This window comes from Lepisosteus platostomus, chromosome 15 (genome assembly GCF_059453375.1).
Source record: "Lepisosteus platostomus isolate fLepPlt1 chromosome 15, fLepPlt1.hap1, whole genome shotgun sequence".
Classification (NCBI taxonomy): Eukaryota; Metazoa; Chordata; class Actinopteri; order Semionotiformes; family Lepisosteidae; genus Lepisosteus; species Lepisosteus platostomus.
Genome location: NC_142625.1, coordinates 1680636 through 1701108, shown reverse-complemented (window position 1 = coordinate 1701108; position 20473 = coordinate 1680636). Strand labels below are relative to the sequence as shown.

Sequence of the window (20473 nt, the reverse complement as noted above, 5' to 3'; positions counted from 1 at the left end):
TCACCTCCATAACATTGGACTCTTACTTCCTCTGATCTCTCTATCCTCTTCCACAGCTCCCTCCCTCATAACAACCCATCGTTGTCTCCCCAGGTTTTATTGGACTCAAGTCCTTTCCTATATCCAACTCGGATTCCTCTTCCTTCCTAAGAATCTGTTCGTTCAACAGCTACCTCTATCTGGGGTTTAGTTACGGCTTCTCTGGCCACATCCGCTAAAGTACATACTTCCCTCATGGAATTTCTATAGATGTGACCAGTCTCTCCACAAAGATTGCAAACTTATAAAAGTCTACAGACTGTAATTTACATCACTCCACATCTATTACAATATATAGCCTGGCATTCAGGAGCAATGTGTCCAAGACCATAATACTTTCTGCATATAACAGGTTGCCGCTGATAGAAGAGAAACCCTCTGTTTGACCCTATATTAAAATAAAATAAGCAGGAGGGTACACAACTCTTCCTCCTACAGATGCATCAGTCCTCAGCCATAGCAAATACCTCCTTTTTCCTGTCCATTTTCCTTCTTCGTCTAACTTCAGCACCTTGAACATCTACAAAGCATTTTAAGAAAGCTACAATATTTGCTTTGGATACATGTGGGTTGAAAAGCTGAATGAAGGGCCTTAATCACACAAAGGTTCAATTTGTTCACTCAATGGAGCAGAGTCCTTTCCAACCTGTGCTTTCCTCCAAATCGTATTGCATACTGCATGAGATGATAAAGATGGATCATAAAGTCCTTTAGAAGAAAAGTCCTGAAGACAAATCTCTTCCTTTCTCAGTCAAAAAAATCCTGTACAATACTGTTGTAACAGAAGAAATAAGGTTCTTGATCCCGAGATGAAGTAAAACAGAAGAGTTTATTGCATGCAAGGAACAATAAAGCCGAAGTCTTGTTTCCCGCAAGAAACAACAAAACCGAAGTATTGTTCCCCGTACTGTTACAAACTTTTGGGTTATATACAGTTTTCTTCTCCGTTTCTGACGTCACTCGGTCTGATGGTAGAGAGGGGGGTTCATGGTATTTGGCCAGTTTACGATGTTCTGGGCAAATGGTCAGTTTAACATTACACCCAGGCGGGTTCCTAGCTGGCATCTGCAATCCTTATCAGTTAACCCCCTTTCCTGCCATAAACCCCAGCTTGTGACTTGGAAGTCTAAACCCCCTACAGAAAAGATTAAATTCAAACCCCCGTCTTCACATCTTTCTTCAATACTGACTTTTCAAACCTTTCCCCCTCCATCCATTTTTTTCTTCCCAAATCCTTTACTACAAAGTGCACCTCTTCCTCATGAGACAGAGGGTGCTGGGCCGCTATTTCCCAGCTTCTCACCATCCATTCTTGATGTATTCAGGAAACCCCACTTCAACCCTTGGTTTCAACCCAGGGTGATTAGTAGTGGCGGTTTGTCTTAGTACTTCTTTTCAGCAATCCAGCAGTCTTCTCTGTTGTCCTCTCCTTCACCCTCTTAGCAGGCCAAGACCAAGGTCGGGCCACTCAACACATGATCTTAGCCAAAAGGCAAAGAAGCAACTTCTGAGGGTTTTTTTTGTTTTATTAAAACCACCTTCACCCCCTGGGCTCAACCCACAGAGATGCAAGTGGTGGCTTGTTGTTTTCTGGTTGCCGCTGTCCCTTTCAGGTATCCTCTTCCTTGATTGGTGTTGCCTTCTTGAGGAAAAGGGTCTCTTCCGACATCCTTTTTGTCCCCCCCAGCAAATACACCCAGCAGCTGTCATGCCACACACTGGGAGATCTTGGCCAAAAGGATAAGAATGGATTTTTTCCGTTATAAAACAGGACGAAAAACGCCTTACCTATTGCAATCCTACAAAACAACCCTCAACACCATGTGATAAAATTCTTTCATCTCTCCTTTGCTGCTGGAAAACTCCATCTATAAACACCCTACCCCATTCTCCTCACGATGTCAGCCTTGGCCTTCTGGAGCGTGCTGGTGACCGATACCTCCACTCCACGTTTAACCATCCTGCATTGATCCCAAACTCTGTGCAAACCCGTGTTCCCAGAAAACATGTTGTACTGTCTCCTCATCTGAACAGCCCTGCCTTGGGCTCTGGCTCTTCCTAGACAATCTGCGGGCGTGCATGTTGGCCCTAACTGACAACCAACCCCACACACCGAGCCAATTCAGGTCCTTTAGCCCGTTATCCAGTTCCCTGGGCTGGACCTCCTGCCAGATAACGTTGGACACCTGGAAATGCCGGTCTTTCCAGTCTTCACCAGCTTATATAGCAATTGATTCAATTTCGATGTCCCCTGTTGTGCTTCCTGGTCTATCTGCAGCCACTGCACTGTGTGACAGTAGTGCAGTGGAAGACACTCGGCTTTCGGGGTCGTATTGGTCCACTCAGTCAAGTGCCACATACTTGCCGCAAACCACAGGCCCACAAAACAGCTGCACAGATGAGGTAGGTTATTATACAGGGTCACGCAGAGATTAGAGACAAAAGAGCAGTCCAGCTTGACCGGGAGGTTGGGGGATTCCTCTTCCTCCCTCGCAGATTGGCCTGTACATGTCTGTTCTCTTCATGTGCTTGTAGGCATTCCCCCACTTAAAGGTCATCCTGACAAGCTCCTTCCTTTTTCGTACAGGTAGGAGGTATATTACCGCCAGGTGGAGTAACAGGGGCGAGCTCTCGATCTTCTGCACCAGCGCCTTCCCTACCTAGGTAAGGGACCTCTTCTGCCAGAGGCCCAACTTCTGGCTGACTTTCTGAAACCTGGCCTCCCAGTTCAGCCCTGAGGGGTCTATGGTATGAAACTGGACCCCCAAAACTTTCACTGGGTCATATGTCTGCGTCAGTCCTCCTGTTGATCCCACACCACGTGACCAGGTCTCAAAATGCTTCACCATGCTCCTGTTCAGAAGAGCACCAGTGCCATTGGAGAAATCTTCCACAATGCTCAACACTCTTCCCAAACCTCTTTGTGCTCAGGAAGAGCGTAATGCCGTCCGCATATGCAGTGATTTTTGCTTCCTGTCCCCCTCCACCTGACACTTTTATCCCTACCACCTCTGTATCCGTCTGCAATAGGTCCAACAAGAGTTTTAAGTATATGACATACAGGAGCAGGGATAGAGGGCAGCCCCGTCACACACCACACCTTACCGGGACACCTTCTCCCACCATTCCATTGACACACATCCGGGACTCCACGTCCTTATACAGCGTCCTGACCCAGTTCACAAACATGTCAGGAAGGCCTTTCCGCTGTAGGAGTGCCCACAGAATGCCATGATGTACCCTCTCAAAGGCTTCCTTCTCCCCCTTCTTGAAGAACCACGCTGATCTTCATGGTATATCCCATCTCTCTTCTCTCCAGGACCTCATTGAGGACTTGCACAAGGATGGGCTTTACCTATCCCCAAAAGGTCCTGTAGAAATCTGTCAGCAGGCCATCAATACCAGGGACAGTGCCCTTCCTTAGGCTAAACACTGAGGCTTTGAGTTCCGCCCCGGACACTGCCCCCTCCAGTGCGGCAGGGTTATCCACCACCTTTCCTACCATGGACAGGAGCTTGTTCTTGATCCCGATGTCAACAGTCTTCTCTGAGAACAGTGATGCGTAAAATCCTGTGGCGCACTTTACCATCCCGGGTGTGTCGGTAGCTACAGTGCCGTCCTCCTTCCTGACGCCGCTGATGCAGACTTCTCCTGTTGGCACCTGACTGAGCCAAAGTACGGAGGTGAGCAGTGTTCCCATCCCTCCCTCCAAACTCCCCACAGCCGAAAGAGAAAGCCTTTGCCCACTGTAGCCACTTATCACTGAGCAGGTCTCTAATCTGGGATGCTCTTTTACCATCAAAGGTGCCCCTCTGGTTAAACCTTGCGTGCAGTGCTTCAAGCTCACGCTGGAGACTCACGCAATGGCGTTTCTCCGGGCTTCCAGCATTTTGCAGTATCTCCTTGTTGCCATCGTGCGCTTGCATGATTCCCACCAGTGCACGGCTGACCCAAAGAGTTTCCTCCTCCCTTCATAATCTCTAAGCACTGCCTCGATCCACCTCTGGGATTTCGCCTCCTGTAAAACTTGTTGGTTCAATTTCCAATAACTGGCATGATTTTTTTTCTACAAAATTATACTTCATTCTGAAATAACATCTCAAAAGGAAACCATCTCACTTGTAGTGTGCTCTTTGAAGGCACCAGTTCTGTAGGGTTTTTTTTATTAATTGTAGCCGTAAATCACAAAATTAATTCTTTTAATGGTTTTAGAAACCAACAATGCACACACACAGGTACTAATACACGAGGATACATTTATTAATACATAGAATATGCATGTAAACCTAACAGATCTTATCAAGAGGGTTATCAGAATACAAAAGATATATATTCAATCAGTTACAAAGAGTAACATATATCAAGAGGACATACGTTCAGTATATCATTCATTTAGACCGTTTCGTAAATGCACTTGGTTATAACTTCTACATTAGATACTCAAAACAAGTACATAACTCTTAGGAATTAAATTGATATCAACTGGTTGGGATAACAATTGAATTCTCAACTGTAATGCATTGAAGTTGAATACTCATCCAATCTCTGGGGATTCAGATCTCCTGTGGACTCAAAGAAACAGTTGCAGGCTGTTGCTGTCCAATCCGCGCTCTCTGGCTAGGTGCCAGGCTGTGCTGTGCGGCTTGCAACGGTGCGCTGCTGATGCTCACTGACTGGCTAGTTAGTGTTGGCTTTAACTAGCACAGTTTATGCACAGGAGAAAAGATGACTGTGGGTCCCAGCAAGTCAGGAAGAGGACCGGTTCGTTCCTGATGAAGAGCTAGTTCTGTCCACAGTTCCGACCTGTTCACAAGGCCTGCTGCTGATGTTAACCTCAGGTGGATCCTCTTGTTACTCCCTGGCAACCTCCGCTCTAGACCCTTAGAACAAAGGAAAGTTCTGGCACTCGAACACACTGGCCGTTCCGTGGTTGTCCGGGCTGAGTCTCAGGGTGGTCAGGAGGTGCGATGCGAGAATGTCCTGCCCTTGGGAGCCTTTCTGCTCCTGGGCTGTCCTGCCCTGGAATTGTCTCCACCCCTGGAATTCTCCTTAAAATTCCAGAATAGTCCTGGAGCTCTGTGATGCCTGTTTTTACCTGGAGGGACTTGAGCTCATTCTTTGGCTGAAAGTTCCATGGGCATCAGAGTCCCAAGCAGGTTACTCGGCCCTACAAGTCCCTGAATGTTTGCTCAAGGAGAGATATGAGTCACTTACTCCTGACGCTTAGGAATGCAGTCTAGATGTCCATCTGGCACTCCCTAGCCAGATAGGCGCCAATGGATGAACATTGATCATGATAGCCAGGCTTAGCTAAGTGCATCCCCATTTGGGAGCTGTCCCTTGTCAAAAGAACATTTTTAAATCAGCCTGCATGAATAGTTTCTTCGTGGCTGCACCACAGAGATGAACAGAGAGATGGGGCCTCATTTAGGAAAGCACAGCAACGCTTAGTTCTGCCTTATTAACAAGTATTGCCGCTACACACTCAAAATAAAACACTGCATGCAATAAAAACATTTGGTACGGCGGAGATTGTCATCAATCTATTCAAGGGAGGGCAGATTTGTGCAACTAAGATTCCCTCCAAGCCCTACCATTTGCTATTGTCCATTAGTCACTGTACAGGGTCCAAAGTCCTTACCAGTGCTCGTCCACTGTGCGGAAACCCCATTTGGCGACGTCGCACTTCATCCCCTATCCTCATTCTGTGGTCCGCCAGGATCCTCTCTTCTAGCTCCCTCGCTCCCCACTTTGTTGTGCCGGATGAGAGTGTTCCTTACGTCCCATAGACATTTTTTCGTGAGGGACAGCAGTAGCCACAGTAGGAACTGCGTCCCCTTGTCCAATCCGGTAGGTGCCTGTCCACACAGAATGTACTGGTAACTGAGCACCGCACCCATTACCAGGAATTGCCTAATATTGTCCATTCTGCCCAACACCGCTTAGGTGAAGGGGCAGCTCCAGAACACGTGCTCCCGAGTCTCCTTGACAAAATACATTTCCCAGGGGCAATGCAGGTTCCTGGTAAGCATGTGGCTGTAAAGGACCTCTCTGGTAGCCAGTCTCTTGTGCATGGCCAATCAGTTGAGGTCCTTCAGTTGGTTGTCCAGTTCTTTGGGCTGCGTCCTTTCCCAAACTTGTCTGGGAACCTGCAGCTTTTGGTCGGCGACCAGTTGCACCTCTTTGTACAGGGCTCTGTGATTGATGCAGAGCTCTGGCTGTCTTGTGGCCTCGTACGTCCTGCTCCACTTGACAGCGTGGGTGTAGAACTCCAGTTGCCTCTCTGCCTTGGGCCCAGTGTTTGACCACTGGACCAAGTGCCACATCGGGATGGAGAGCCACAGCCTGACAAAGTACTGGTACTTGTGGCTGATGGGCTCCCGCAGCACCCGACAGAGGTTGCAGTAAAAGATGCAGTTGAGCTTCAGGGGGAAATGTGGGACATCTCAACCCCCTTTCTCGACCGGCTGACACATCCGGTTTTTCGGGATGTACTGGTACATGCTGCCCCAGATGAAGCCGAAGATCATCCCTTGCAGCGCTCATCTGAGTCTGGCAGGCAGCGGGTACACCACCGCCAGGTAAACCAAAGCCAGCAGGATGTCTGCTTTCAACACCATCACTTTCCTTGTGTAGGACAGCGACCGCGTTTTCCACAGACCCAGCTTCGCGTTCACCTTGGCGATCCTCTCAGTCCAGTTGTTGGTCTCGTTGTCCTGGCTCTGGAAGGAAACCCCCAGTATTCTGAGGGGCTCCGTGCAGAGCTCGAGACCCTCCGGCGCCGTCGTCCTGTGCTTCCAGGGCCCGAAGAACTTCAGTTTGCTCTTTCGGCGGTTGAGCTTCGACCCCGAGGCTCTGGAGTATTGCTCCATGACCTGCAGGGCCCTCCTCAACCCCCTGTCCGACCTCAGGAACAGCGTCGTGTCGTCTTCGTACTGGGAGATCTTTAGGGTTTCCCCCACGCCTCCCGGTATCTCCAGGCCATTGATGACAGGGTCCCGTCTCACCACCTCTGCTAGGGGTTCTGTGAAGAGAACATGGAGAAAAGGTGAAAGGGGACAGCCTTGTCGTACTGTGGATTCCTGGGGAATGAAATCCCCCCAGGTTTCCATTGACGTTGACTCTGTTGCCTACATCAACAGAGTACAGTATCTTTATCCAGTGGCTGAAACTCTCTCCGAAACCGAAGCGTTCCAGCACCCTGAACAGATAGCTGTGGTTCACTCTGAAGGCTTTCCTCCTGGTCCAGGCTGACCACCATCATGGGCACGTTCCAGTCCTTGGCACAGGCGATGGCGTCTCCGGTCAGCTGGAGGTTCCAGCTGAAGGATCGCCCTTCCACCCCACACGTCTGGTCGCTGTGGATGATGTGGGGGCAGGCGGTTCTCAGTCTGCTGGTCAGGAGCTTGGACAGGATCTTTACATCCACACAGAGCATCGTGATCGGCCTCCAGTTTTTGAGGTTGGCAGCGTCTCCTCCATTGAAGAGCAGGGAGATGACGCCCTCCCTCATGGTGTCTCCCAGTTTCCCCTGGCGCCGCCTTCAGCTCCTCGGCCGTGATCGGACCCTCCAAGTCCTCCCTCACCTTCTCCGGTACTCGTGCCTTCAGCCCCTCCAGAAAAGCATCGCCTGCCTCCACCTCAGTCTGCTTTTCTGAAAAGAGCTCCTTGTAGAAAGCTGTGGCCGCTTCTACCTTGTCGCTCTCGTCCAGCACTTCCTCTCCATCTCCCCGTCTCAGGCTGTGGATCACCCTCTTTCTGGGCTCCTCGGACCTGATTGAAGAAATAAGAGGAACAGGTTTCAGTATTTTCATAATACTCCCTTTGTGCCTTTACCACGAAAGCCTTGGCTTTCTCGGTGTGCAGTTTGCGGAGCCTCTCCTTCAGGTCCCATGCCCAGGCTGAACTGAAGGCTCCTCCCCCGTTAGCCGAGCTGTACTCCTCCTCTAGTTGTCTCTGGAGTCGCGCAGCTTCCTTCCTTTCCCTGGCCGCCTTCCGTCTGCAGTATGTCTGCGTCAGGGTTCGGGTCCTGTCCTTCACCGACTCCCACCATTCTACCATGGAGCTGTAGCCGTCTCTCAGATCGACCCAAATCACGTAGTCTTTACGGAACAGTGCCCTGAAGTAGTCTTCCTCCAGTATCTCCCGGTTCAGCTTCCAGTACCCATGACTGAATGCCGGCAGGTTGGTGTTAGCACCACCGTCAAGCACTCGTGGTCGGAATACCACGCCGGGGACACCGTCGCCGACTCCAGGGAGCAGGTCTTGTGCAGAAAGATGTAGTCCAGGCAGCTGCACACTCCCCGGGAGTTTTTCCATGTCGTTCCGGTGTCGTTAATGCGGCACAGTCTAAAGCCATCTACCAGGGAGAACTACTTGAGTAGCGACTCCAGCTCTGCTGAGCTAGTGTCGCTCCCCTTCGAAGTCCCCGCCGAGTACCACCTGTCTGTTGGTGGTGCAGCAGCTGGCCAGGTCAGCAAAGACTTCCTTCAGGATAGAGGGTTCTGTCGGAGCATAGACGTTAATTGCTCTCAACTTCTGCCCCCCCAAGTCGATGTCTGCAACCAGGATCCGGCCCTGCACCAGCGAGAAGGAGGAAACCAGCGTCATCTCTGTTTCTGAGGAGGATTCCCACTCCAGAAGAGTGGACCCCTCCTACACTCCAGCATGATTCTCCCTTTGTCCATTCCCTGGTGAATGTCAGCTTGTCACTTTCATCCTTCAGGTGGACCTCCTTTGTAAGAAACAAACTGAGAGACTTTGAGGCCAGATCATGAGACTCCCCGTCTTTTCACCGGGTCTCTCAGGCCTCTCACATTGGTTATTAGAAAGGTAAGTTTCACTGTCATGATTAAACAAGTGAACGTTAAACCTCCTCTCTTTGTACTTACAGTGGATACTTGGGAGTCTACATCTGGGCACTGTTTAGCCTAGATGTAACTCCTCTCGTTTGGGTCTTGGGGGGGAATATGCTGGGCTCCCTCCAGGTCTCGCTGGGGACTGAAAAGTAAACATGCTGGACAGGTCCAGCCCTACAGTCAGTCCCGGCTCCAGGGCGGCTTCAAAGTAATCCTCGTCTTCCTCGAGGATACTCTCTGCCACTGCTTTGGGAAGGCTCTTTTCTTCCCTTTCTCCAGAAGTTTTGGGGACCTCCAGTTGCTGTTGGCCTCGGGGGAGGGGGGCTCCATTTCCTGGGCTGCCTCTTCCGGTTGTTCCTGGGCCTTGGGGGAGGGGGTTACCTCTTCCTGGGATGCCTCCTCCTGTTGTCCGTGGGACTTGGGGGAGGGGGGTTCCGTTTCCTGGGCTGTCACTTCCTGTTGTCTTTGGGCCTCCGGGGGGAGGGTTTCCATTTCCTGGGCTGCCTATTCCGGTTGTTCCTGGGCCTCGGGGGAGGAAAGTTCCATTTCCTCTAGGACGAGAAAACGGTTCTCCCTCACCACTTTTTTTTCTTTTGTCCTTCCAATGGTGGATCGGCCCTGCATCTCTTCTCTCGCTTTCTTTCCCTTCTTGGTGGGATTTATCCAGGGCCCTTCCTCCGGTCAGCCATTTTGTCCGTTGTCCTGACGGCCATCTTGTGGCACCGTTGCGGCTGGGGGTGTGGCCTCGGCAGTTTCGGTTCTTTGCGGGGGAGGTGTGGGTTCTTTGTTCTCACTTCTCTCCCTTTGTCTCCAGACCGGTTTCTGCCGGCCGGCTTCCACCACCTGCGTCTGCACTTCTTGCAGAAATCCAGCATCCTGGGGTAGTAAAGGTACCCCCTGTCGGCTCCGATGTTGAAGCGGGTGCTGGAAACCGTCGACGCCCTCTGGGTCCTCTTTCAGGAGGACTCGGTACTGGCGTTTGCCGTACCAGACGCCTTCGTCCCTGACCTCTGTCGGTTTTCCCACCACAGTTACATACCTCCCTAGGTACACTGTTACCAGTTCCATTGGTAAGTAGAGGTTGTATGTGAGGACTGTGATCGTCCTCTGGTTTGTTTTCCTCATAGGCTCCGGCTTGAAATCGGAGAAACCCGGGGTGCTTACCTTTTTCTCTGATCATTTCCGTTGCCTTCTTGTATGAGGCGTCCGTGGCCATGTAGGCCTCCATGTATCTCTGCCTTGTTGTCTTGCAGACAGAGATCTCCAGCCACCAACTGAAGGATCCCTCTCAGGAAGGTCGTGAAAAAGGATTTCGCAGTTGGCATTGTCTCTGCATTCTTGGTCCAGTGGAACCGGATCAGTGTCCTCTTGTCTGCCATCTGGAAAGGAGAAAAAGGGGAAAAAAAATGAGAAAGAGAAAGCAAAGGTCCTGTGGAGAGGAGGGTTAAGCTGCTAAAGGAGCAGCGAGGGAGCCCTGGCCTTTGTTCTTGTGGGCAAAGCCCAGCTAGGTGCAGGTGCAGGAGGAGAGAGAGGAGAGCGGAAAGTGCTTCCGGGTCTCGGGGAAGAAAGTAAGCACCGCGGCCAGGCCACAAGTACCTACTCCCCCCCAAGAGGCCAAGGAGGCGGAGCAAGAGAAAGAGGGAAGGGAGAGAGCAGAGAGAGAGAACGTTGCTGCCGGATCCCACCCAGCTCAGCTGCTGCTTGGCCTTAACCCCCTAGGCTCAACCTAGAGCGATACCAGCTCAAGCACTCTTCAGGATCTTCGATCACCTTCTAGACCTTTGGAAAGACAAGAACTGCAGGCATGCCACTTGATCTTAGCCAAAAGGCCGAGAAGCGATGCCCGACGCCGGCCTTGGGCGGGCGTGCGGGCATCCGGCTGGCGTGCAGTGGCACAGGCCGACGCCTCTGGAGCCTGGGCCGCACGCAGCTGCCGGCTGCCCGGACTACGCTCTCCCCCTCTCTTGCCTGCCTGCTTGCTCGCCTGCCTTCCTGCCAGTCCCGGGCGGGGGCCCTGCTCTTGGATCTCCTGTCAACGGCCCGACAACGACCGCAGCCGCAGGGGGGCGCCAGCCGGCCGGCCTCCTTAGCTTAGGCCCCTCCCACCATCTGGCATTCTTGCGTCGCTTGAGTGCCACAGTCTGAAGCTGTCCACCAGTCCACCAGGGAAAACTGCTTGAGTAGAGACTCCAGCTCTGCTGGCGTAAGTCCCCTTCTCCCGGTTGACGAAGTCCCCGCCGAGTACCACCCGTCAAACACTTCCTTCCAGATAGAGGGTTCCATCAGAGCATAGACATTAACTGTTCTCAACTTCTGCCCCCTCCAGTCGATGTTTGTTACCAGGATCTAGCCCTGCACCACTGAGAAGGAGGAAACCAGCATCATTTCTGTGTTCCAGAGGAGGATTCTCACTCCGGAAGAGTAGACTCCTACGCTCCAGCATGATTCTCCCTTCTTCCATTCCCTGGTGAATGTCTGCTTGTCACTTTCATCCTTCAGGTGGACCTCCTGTAAGAAACAAACTGAGAAAGACTTTGAGGCCAGATCATGAAAGACTCCCCGTCTTTTCACTGGGTCTCTCAGCCCTCTCACATTGGTTGTTAGAAAGGTAAGTTTCACTGTCATGATTAAACAAGTGAAAGTTAAACCTCCTCTCTGTGTACTTACAGTAAAACAGGGAAATCTACATCTGGCCACAGTTTAGCCTAGATGTAACTCCTCTCATTTGGGTCCTGGGGGTGAATATGCTGGGCTCCCTCCAGGTCTCGCCGGGGACTGAAACTTAAAGATGCTAGAAAGGTCCAGTCCTACCATTGGTTCTGGCTCCAGGATGGCTTGGAAATAGTCCTCGTTTTCCTTGAGGATACTCTCTGCCACTACTTCGGGAAGGCTCTTTTCTTCCCCTGCCTCGGTTGTTTCGGGAACCTCCAGTTGCTCCTGGACCTCGGGGGAGGGGGTTTCCACTCCCTGGGTTGCCTTCTCCCGTTGTCTTTGGCCCTCGGTGGAGGGGTGTTCTGTTTCCTGTAGTACGAGGAAACCACTCTTTTCTTTTGGCCTTCTGATGGTGGGTCAGCCTTGCTTCTCTTCTCCCAATTCCTTTTTCCCTTTTTTGTGGGAGTTATCCAGGGCCCTTCCTCCTGTCGGACATTTTGTTGCACCACTGTGGCTGGAGGTGTCGCCTTGGCAGTTTCAGTTCCCTGCAGGGGAGGTGCGAGTTCTTTGTTCTCACCTCCCTCCCTTTGTTTTGAGACCTGTTTCTTCCGGCCAGCTGAGCCTTCTGTCTGAGCCCAGGAAGAGCGTGATGTCATAGGCAGCGATCTTAACTACTTGCCCCCCCCCCCCACTTGGCACTTGGATTCCTTCTACTACTGGGTACTTCCTGAGCTTGTCCAGCAGGAGTTCAATGTATATCATGTACAGTAGGGGAGAAAGAATACTCTTCCCTACTGCTCTGTTAATGTGCACCTGGGATTCTGCACAGCTGTACAGTGCGTCGACCCACCTGGCAAAACTGTCAGGCAGGCCTTTCTTCTGCAGGAGTTCCCATAGGATCTCGTGGTGAACCCGGTCGAAGGCCTTAGCCTTGTCCAAGCTCACCAGCGTGAGCCGCAGGTCTCCATCCTCTACCCAGGTGATGACCTCTTGGGTCAGCTGTACGTTCCAGCTAATCTTCCGTCCTGCCATGCTACATGTCTGATCAGTTTTGACTAGTGCCGGCGTCTTTGTTTTCAGTCAGCCACCCAGCACCCTTGCCAAGATCTTAGTCAGTGCACAGAAGCTGGATCGGCGTCCAGTTGCCATGAGTTTCGCCACGTCGTTCCGGTGTCGCTTGGGCTACACCATCTGAAGCTGTCCACCAGAGAGAACTGCTTGAGTGGGGACGCCAGCTCTGCCGAGCTAGTGTCGCTCCCCTTCTCCCGGTCGACGTTGAAGTCCCCGCTGAGCACCAGCTGGCCAGGTCAGCAAACACTTCCTTCCGGATAGAGGGTTCTGTTGGAGCAACTGATAAGAACAACAGATTTTTATAAAATTATAAACTATTCTTAAAAATAACAGAACATGACACTGAACTTTTAACATAAATAACGTTAACCTTAACCATGATCACAATCAAGCAAACAAACGCAAAACAAAAACCAACCTTTACACATGCCCTTAGTCTTAAACTATATAAATTAAGGTTTCAGCTGTACATCACACATCAAACAACATTCCAAATGAAACTTTAAAATCATAACATGAATCAAAGTCATCAAAGAACAGTACATCACAATTTCCATAATCCCTCCCCTTATTCAAATAAAAATGTATCCCTTCCCAAACTATTCCCATATCAATGAAGAAACATGATGTCCATAACAGAAATCCTTCCCATCAGCAAATAGTGTCCATAAACCCTCCCTTTCATCCCTCCCACAATCCCACAACGCCAACCACATCAAACCATAATCCCCATTCGGCCGAGTACCCAAAACTTCCCAGAATGCACATTCTCAGACTCCCACTTCATATGCAAATCATTCCCCTCCCTTCTCAGCTCGGGCACTCTCCCCCATACGTCTTCCTGTTGGAGGCATTAAAAACCCCAAAGAAGTTGCAAATTCATCCATCCATGTAAAAATCTCTGCCTCTGTCTCAGCTCTACAACATTATACCAGCAAGATAATCCTCCTCAAACACATACTCCATATATACCTTAGGGTATTTCATTTCTAACTTCCTTGCCAAATACTTCCATTCCTCACACCTTTTCCTCAGTTTCTCCAGTGCCTCTAATTCAAGATTTATTACTTTCTAATACTCACCTTTTGCCCCCTCCTTTGCTATACTCCACGTTCAGGCCTTATCTGCATAGCAAAGCTGCTGATCCCTTTCTGCCCCCTACTCACCTAACCAAACCAATGGCCCCGGACTCGATTGACTGCTCACAGACACACCCACAGTCCCGCTACGAGTCTCTCCACTACTAAGATCTATTGCACAAACATCCTCTGTCTGACACAATGTCCCACTACTGGGAACTTTCAATCTCCAACACTGAAAACAGATTCACGACACCCACAGCTATCCTACCGCCTTGACCTTCCATTGTGCCACCTCCCTCCCCAACTTCCTCTTCCCCTTCCTCTTTGCAAGCAATTCCCGTGTCTCCCATTGTTCCTCCTCAGACACTTCCTCCACCAACCCTTTTGCCAACTCCACACCCTTTGATTTCTGCTTTTCTTCACCCTCCGTAATCTTCCCCCCAGAACCCTCTGCCAAACCCGCCACCATTGCTATAGTCTGTCGAAATCCACTTTCTTCCAGCTGCTCCTCTGACCTTCTCGTCACTGCTGTATCCATTTCCTCATTCCCTGGACCGCCACTTTGACCATCCATACCGGCATCAGCTGTATCTTGCCTTCCTGTATCTGTATCCTCGGGTCCACTGCTTCCTTCAATCCAAGGGTCTCCAGGCACTCCACAGGCTCCAGGTTTCAGGCTCCAGTCCTCAGCGCAATCTTTCCGTTCCTCCTTCTGCCTTCCCAGCCCCCCAGACTAAGATCAAGGTTTTTTTTTTCTACAAAATATACTTTATTCCGCAAAAAAAACAACTCAAAAGGAAATGTCTCACACATTAACACTCCACGTAATAAAAACAATGGCGGAATGGCGGTAATTGTCCATTATCAAATCTTGCAAGGATTTGCGCTATTATGAGGGTCACTCCAAACTCTACCACTTGCTGTTGTCCATTAATCCCTGAACAGGAGCCAAAGTCCTTTCCAGTGCTCCCTCACCGAGGGGAAACCCCATTTGGCGATGTCGCACTTCATCCTCCTGCTGAGGTCTGCCAGGATCCTCTCCTCCAGCTCCCTCACTTCCCACTTGATGTTGTGCAGGATGAGATTGTTCCTCGCTTCCCACAGGCCTTTTTTGTGAGGGACAGCAGCAGCCACATCAGGAATTGTCCAATCGGGTAGGTGCCAGCCCCAGCAGAATGTTCTGGTAACTGAGCACCGCACCCGTTTCCAGGAGTTGCATGATGTTGTCCATTCTGCCCCACACCACCTTGGCGAAGGGGCAGCTCCAGAAAATGTGCTCCTGAGTCTCCTCGACGAAACACGTGTCCCAGGGGCAATGCGGATTCCTGGAGATCGAGTGTCTTTAAAGGACCTCGGGTAGCCAGTCTCTTGTGTATTGCCATCCAGTTGAGGCCTGTCGGCTCCGATGTTGAAGCAAGCCGGGGGGTGCTGGAAACTGCACTTTCCGCAGCCTGTCCTCCCAGTTCAACCTGGCGGAATCTCCCGAGTGGGAACAGATGCCCAGGATCTTTATTGGGCCCGACTCCAGGGGAAGGTCCCCCACCTCTTCCCTCCTGTCCCTCCATTTGCCGAAGTACTTGACTGCGCACTAGTCCTTATTTAAACGGGACCCAGTGCTGGCTGAGTGCTCTTCAGTCAGTTCAAGTACCCGGCAAATGATCCTGTCAGACGTCGGGAACAAGGAGATGTCATTGGCATACGCCGTGACCTTCACCTGTTCACCCCCGCTGCCTGGGACTAACCCAACCTCAAACATAGGATCCTTGCGTTTCACATGGAGGAGGGGCTCAGAGTAGAGGATGTAGAGCAGGGGAGACAGAGGACACCCCGGCCCCCAATCTCCCGTTGATGCACACACGAGACACCACTCCATGCCCAGCCATGTCAGCACCTCCCAGAGGTAAGGCCTTTGATAGGGTCCACCATGCCTTCTCTGGTCGAGGCTGACCAGCATGAGCGTCAGTCCGCGGTCTTCTACCCATGCCACCGTGTCCCTGATGAGGTGGAGGTTCCAGACGATCCTCAGGCCTTCAACACTGCAGGTCTGGTCTTTACAGACCAGATCTGGCATAACCTTCCTCAGTCGATTAACTAGCACCTTCGCAAGGATCTTATAGTCAGTGCAAAGTAACTGAATCGGCCTCCAGTTCTCCAGATCGGTCTTCTCACCTTTCTTAAAGATGAGAGACAACACCCCAACCTTCATAGTTGTCCCCATCTCCCCTACCTGCAGTATCTCGCCGAAGACCTCCATAAGCATTGGCTGTAGCAGATCCCAAAAGGCAATGTAAAAGTCCGTGGGCAAGCCGTCGACCCCTGGGGCAGTTCCCTTACGCAGGCCGGCTGCCGCCACTTTTAACTCGGCGGCAGTCAGACTCCCCACCAGGTCCAGGGCGACCCCAGTTCTCCCTCCAATGCCTGTCAACCAGTCCTCCCACCGGCTCAAGTCTACAGGTTTCTCTGCAAACAAAGACCTATAGAACTCCGAGGCACACTCCACCATCTGTGGCCCATCGCTCGTCATGGTGCCGTCTGCCTGGCGGAGGGCCTCGAAGCTGGTCTTTGCCTGCCTCGCCCGGACGGAGCCGAAGAAGCGGGACGAGCATTTCTCCTCATTCTCAATCAAGTCGCCCTTCAGCCTAAAAAGAAGTCTTTAGCCCGCGAAGACCAAATCTCTTTTAAAAGAGTTCTGATCTCCCCGGCTTTGGCCGCATCGAAGGAACCGCCACCGTTGAAGGCCACGTACACCGCCTCTAGCTCTCGTTGTAAACGGGCCAGAGTCTCCCTACCCACAGACTGCCTGTGCCGGCAATAACTTATGGAGGCCTTGGCTATAGCCTTCTTGCAGGCTTCCCACCAAAGGACCGCCGTCGGGAAACTCCACCTCTTTCTCTGGGAGCTGCCCAGCAGGCCCACTATCCGGGCTAGATATTCTGCCTCGGACAGAACCTGCACATTCGGCCTCCAGTACCGGGTCTTGTAAGTGGAAGCCTCAGGGATCACGGTTGCAGCCAGCAGGAGGTGATCAGAGAACCAAACCGGAACAACCTGCCTGGACTGGACTACTCCTTTTAAGGTGGTGAAAATGTAGTCCAGCCGCCTGAAACTGTCCCGCCCGTTGCTCCAGGTATAAACCTTAGAGGCAGGACCAATTCCCTCAAAACAGTCCTGCAAACGAAACCGGTGTATTAATTCACACAAACCACTCACACCCGAACCACGCACGTCACTCACGTCGATGTTAAAATCGCCCCCCACTAGGATGGCGCGATTAGTGAAGAGCAGTGGCTCTAGTTCTTTTAAAAAGGACGCCTGTAGGCGCCTTTCTGCCGGCCCATATACGGCAATCAGCCAGACCCGCATAGTGTCCCATACTCCGTCTACCACCAGGAGGCGCCCAGGGACAACCAATGTGGCCTCACTAGCCACAAAATTCGGCGATCCGCTGAGAATCCCCACTCCCGAAGAATGCACCCCCCCCACACTCCACCACGAGTCTCCTTTACGCCAATCGCTCTTGAATTCCAGCACATCCCTCCCCGACCCCAAGTGTGCTTCTTGAAGAAAACAAAAACTAAAACGTCTCTCGGCCAAGTCTTTAAAGACCGCAACACGTTTGATTTTGTTTTTCAAGCCCCTGACGTTGACCGAGCAGATGGTGTAATCCATGGTGAAGAGGAGGAATGCTTGCACTCAGGGTGCACCAAAGGGCTCATTCGGGTGTTCTTGGGGGGGTTCAACTTCACAGGTGTCGGCCCGGGGGATCATCTGGACCAGTGCTGCTACCAGGGCTCAAAAAGTCAGATAACGATGGGGAGGCCGGAACAAAGGGGGACTCTTCGTCCGGACCTGACCTACCACTCATAGGTATGGAGCCACTCTCTTCTGACTCGATTAAATCTTCAGGCTGGAAATTTGGCTCTATTCCCATCGCCCCTTCTCCGGCTTGCTCGGCCCAGGAGAAGTGCGACCCAGTTGAAGGGGGGGGCCCACCCCCCCCTCCTTCCTCTTCTGGCTGGGGGTTAGGTCTCTCCACTTCTTCGTCCATCTCTTCTACCTCCTGTTCTGGAACAGTGCCAGGTTCATTTTGAGCTGGGTCCCGTTCTGGATTCTCCTCTTCTCTTGGATCTTCCTCAATTTCCCTGTCCACCCTGGCCTCGTTCCCCTCGACCGACACACTCTCAGGGCTCTCGGACTCACTATCGGAAGTCATGGAGTCTTCATCCAGGGGAGACCATGTTTCCTTGACTCTTTTGTCTCCATCCCATTCGTCTTCTTCTGAAGACTGTCTTTTTCCTTTCTTTCCCTTCTTCTTATCCTTCTTTTTATTCCCAACAAGCGTCCACTCACCGCCCGAGGATGCCTCTTCTCTAGCTCCCTCTTGTGGCGCCACAGGTGTCAGACCATCGGCAGGAGGGTTTTGATGTTCCCTCCTCTCTCCATCCGCAGCTTCCTGAGGGCTTGTTTCCAAAACCTCTAATGACACACCTTCTCTTGTCTCCTGTTCCGCAGAGTCATCCGCCAGGTGGGTGGGGCCTCCGTCTTTTCTCTCCTGCGGTGCAGAGGTTCCTGCTTGCTCTTCCACCTCACTGGAAACGACTGAGGCGAAGCTCCGGACCTTCTTTGGGCAACTCCTATAAAGGTGGCCTTCCTCACCGCACAGGTTACACACCAAGGCGTGGCGGCACGTCATCGCCACGTGCCCGATTCGGCCGCACCTCCTGCAAATCTCCGTCTTACAATCTACCACCAGGTGCCCCTCCTGCCCACATCGTCTACACGTTTTCGGTTGACCAGGATATATGAGAGCCTCTATTGGGGCCAATGTTGAAAGTAGCCGGGGGATGCAACACACCTCCAGGTGTCATCAAACTGGTCCGGAACCTCGCCATATACCGCCATTTGGCCGTCCAGACATTCTCCTCATCCACTACCTTTTTCCCTTCCCCCTGAAGATCAACAAATCTCTTTAAAAAGATGGAGACAATAGACTCTGGTACATTCCCGTTAAACATGTGGACTGTGATTGGCCGGAGTTCACGGGCGAACAGGGGTTCAATTACGAATTTTGCCAAGGGTTCTGCATTTCTCAGCTCTATCTTGTTCCATACCCTGATTACTTCAGGTTCCGAGGTTACCGTTAAATCGTAGAGGTTTTTATTCTGAAAATCTTGAATGCACAAGATGTCTTCATTCCTGTCACCTAACAAATCAAATACTATTCTTCTCTCGAAGGTCCGCCTAACCATCCACTCTACGGCATCTTCCTGGCTCTTCAACACAAAGCGCACCGTGCGCCGCATCTGCCCTTCACGGGACAGAGGGTGCCCGGCCGCCCAAGAGAAAGTCACCTCACCCTTCGCTGCCGACATCTGGGAGCCCCACCTTCACCCCCTGGGCTCAACCCAGAGCGATTCCAGTGGTGGCTCAAGATCTTCCGGACTCCTCGGTCTTCAAAGGGTGTCTTCCACCTGGTTGCAGCCTTGTTGCCACCCTCGTAATGTAGTCCCCTCGGGTAGGGTCCGCCGCTCTCTCCGTCCTTCGCCCTTCTCGTCTTTTGGTAAGCCCTCCAGCCGCGGTCAGGCCACGCGCTTTTGGATCTTGGCCAAAAGGCCGAGAAGCGATGCCCGACGCCGGCCTTGGGCGGGCGCGCAGGCGTCCGGCTGGCGCGCAGCGGCGCAGGCCGACGCCGCGGGAGCCAGGTCCGCACGCGGCTGCCGGCCACCCGGACTCCGCTCTCCCCCTCTCTTGCCTGCCTGCTTGCTCGCCTGCCTGCCCGCCAGTCCCGGGCGGGGGCCCTGCTCTTGGATCTCCTGTCAACGGCCCGACAACGACCGCAGCTGCAGGGGGGCGCCAGCCGGCCGGCCTCCTTAGCTTAGGCCCCTCCCACCAGCAGCAGCTGTGCCGAGCGAGCTGCAAGCGAAAGCGGACCGTCGGCACCTGCGGGCAGGGGCAAGGGGCAGTGCTCTCTCGGGAAGGACGGGGACACACACACACACGCACGCACGCGCCTGCCTGCCTGCTGGAAAAAAAGGAAGAAAAGGTGTATATACTAAGTTTTTTTGAGGGAAAACGCACGGGAGCCGAAAAGGGGGCTGGCCTGCTTGCCGAGAGAGTCGAGACGCGGGAAAGTGCACAGAGGGAGCCCGGGAACGGAGACACAGAGACACACAGATGGCAGGAGACGAGACCCGAGAAGAAGGAGCTCCAGTCCACCTCGCTTGCTTGCTTGCTAGCTACGTCTGTCTTTTCACCGCTGAGAGAAGGTGGTGCACCGCTCCCGGAGGCGCTGCAATACCGGGCCGATGCGTGGAGAGGACGGAGCAAGCTCCTGATCCAGCTCCCTGTTCAAAAAATCCCTTTAATATGTGGTCCCCCGATGGGGGACGTATCAGATATTAAACTGATAAGAACAGATTTTTTTTTTATTAGAAAAACAGTACAAAAGTGCTTAAATTTTCAAACTACCCACCACCTTTAACACCACGTGATCAAGTCCTTCCAGTGCTCCTTAGCAGCTGCAAAACCCCAGCGCTTGACGTCCCATTGGATCCTTCTTGCCAGGTCTCTTCTCACTTTCTGGAGGATGCCTGGGACTGGTGTCTCCACGTTGTGCCTAACCAGCTCTGTCCGTGCTTCCCATACGCAGAGCTTGGTTAGGCTGATCAGTAGCCAGAGGAGGAAGCGTGCATTCCATCTTCTGGAACCGGGCACTCCTTTCATCACCAATGCTAGGGACAAGGGGAATTCCAAACTCACCTGCTTGAAAAG

At 52.1% G+C, this 20473-nt stretch overlaps 1 pseudogene; it reads right to left on the bottom strand.

Annotated features, from left to right (window-relative positions):
- Positions 1–19966: 19966 nt before the first annotated feature.
- LOC148647614 (U2 spliceosomal RNA) lies at positions 19967–20143 on the bottom strand (annotated as a pseudogene).
- Positions 20144–20473: the final 330 nt, after the last annotated feature.